This window comes from Schistocerca cancellata, chromosome 1 (assembly GCF_023864275.1).
Source record: "Schistocerca cancellata isolate TAMUIC-IGC-003103 chromosome 1, iqSchCanc2.1, whole genome shotgun sequence".
NCBI classification, from domain to species: domain Eukaryota; kingdom Metazoa; phylum Arthropoda; class Insecta; order Orthoptera; family Acrididae; genus Schistocerca; species Schistocerca cancellata.
The window spans coordinates 781,232,793-781,234,491 of NC_064626.1; the positions used below are offsets into that span (position 1 = coordinate 781,232,793).

A 1,699-nucleotide genomic window follows, 5' to 3' on the forward strand; every position below is an offset into this window, starting at 1 on the left:
AATTTAGGTTAAATAGTGTGTAAGCTTAGGGACGGATGAACTTAGCAGTTAGGTCCCATAAGATTTCACACACATTTGAAAAGTAATGAGTACATTCTTTTTCTTCACAGTCCGCTCATTACACAACATGGCGGCTACAGCTCACTTCCGCGAGGAGATTTAACGAACAAAACACTTACTTGAAACTTACTGGAAGATTAAAACCGTGTGCCGGACCGAGACTCGAACTCGGGACCTTTGCCTTCCGCGGGCAAGTGCTCTACCAACTGAGCTACCCAAGCACGACTCACGCCCCGTCCTCACAGCTTCAATTCCGCCAGTACCTCGTCTCCTACCTTCCAAACTTCACAGAAGCTCTCCTGCGAAGCTTGCAGAACTAGCACTCCTGGAAAAATGGATATTGCGGAGACATGGCTTAGCCCACATCCTGGGGGATGTTTCTAGAATGAAATTTTCACTCTACAGCGGAGTGTCGCTGATATGAAACTTGCTGGTAGATTAAAACTGTGTGCCGGACCGAGACTCGAACTCGGGTCCTTTGCCTTTCGCGGGCAAGTGCTCTACCAACTGAGTTACCCAAGCTCAACTCACGCCCCGTCAAAGGCAAAAGTCCCGAGTTCGAGTCTCGGTCCGGCACAAAGTTTTAATTTGCCAGCAAGTTTCATATCAGCGCACACTCCGCTGTGGAGTGAAAATTTCATTCTTAAAACGCTTACTTGTACGTGTGCATCAGTATAAGGGTAGACTGCCTAACGCTTATATTTTCAAAGCTACGGTTGTCACCTTAGCGAGTCCTACCACTCTTACTGGATTCACTTTGCAGAAGGGGCAGTGGCAGAACCGTTCCCCTACGCGTTTCCCGTACTCACATTCCTTCGTGCACTTCAGTCACCTATTTGGTTAGCCGAGCGAGGCTGTAGAGACAGACAGTTTGCTCTCACGTGTCTAATCGTTCTAAATGGGTCCAGTCCGGTGCCAAACAGTCAGGAGCCTTGTGACCTGGGCGTTTACAACTATTACAGTGCACTTCTACAATGAATGCACATCTAGCGGTATTACCCTGCTGAAAGATTGGACGAACTGCAGAGACTCCTCGTCTAGAAATGCTAGTCGTACATCCTCTCTTAGTGTAGTCAGCGAAGCACACTTTACCTCTGCACCTATGTGTGGGCCAATCCCGTGAACAAATACATCTACAGCGAGTTTCAGCTTCACTGGGTAGTACCCCAGTCCTTTTGTTACTTTCCCGTAGCATATATGAACGACACTACACAGCTCTTATTCTGCCAGAAAAGTGCTCTAAATGCTCCCTGTAATTTCGATACAGAGTGGTAAGTTGGTTCCTACAACAGTTAACACTATGCTCAATATCTGTCCACTAGTTCTATTGAAAGGGCACCAAACGCTGTATTTCTGAGCCCTTCCACCGAATTTATGTAAGGGCGCCCCTCTCCTTACAGCTTAAGACTGGTGGCTCCTACCGATGCTTCATCACTTCATTCGGACAGTTTCCTTGCATCTGTTATATTTTGAATGAATGTGTGAACATTTTCGCATGGTTTGCCCGCGAAAGTGAGAACTAGCAAACCTATTCGAACATCAATTACAGGTCGGGACGAAATCGGGTCTGGGAACTCCAGCAATGAGGAAGCGAGGCGAGCTGTGGGCACAGTGCTGCTCTGCGGGATCACATTTACCA

The 1,699-nt window shown here is 47.5% G+C and overlaps 1 non-coding gene across 1 annotated transcript; it reads right to left on the reverse strand.

Annotated features, from left to right (window-relative positions):
• Positions 1 to 207: 207 nt before the first annotated feature.
• Trnap-cgg (transfer RNA proline (anticodon CGG)) lies at positions 208 to 282 on the reverse strand. The gene has a single exon. It is a non-coding gene; the product is annotated as a tRNA-Pro (tRNA).
• Between the last annotated feature and the right edge of the window lie 1,417 nt (positions 283 to 1,699).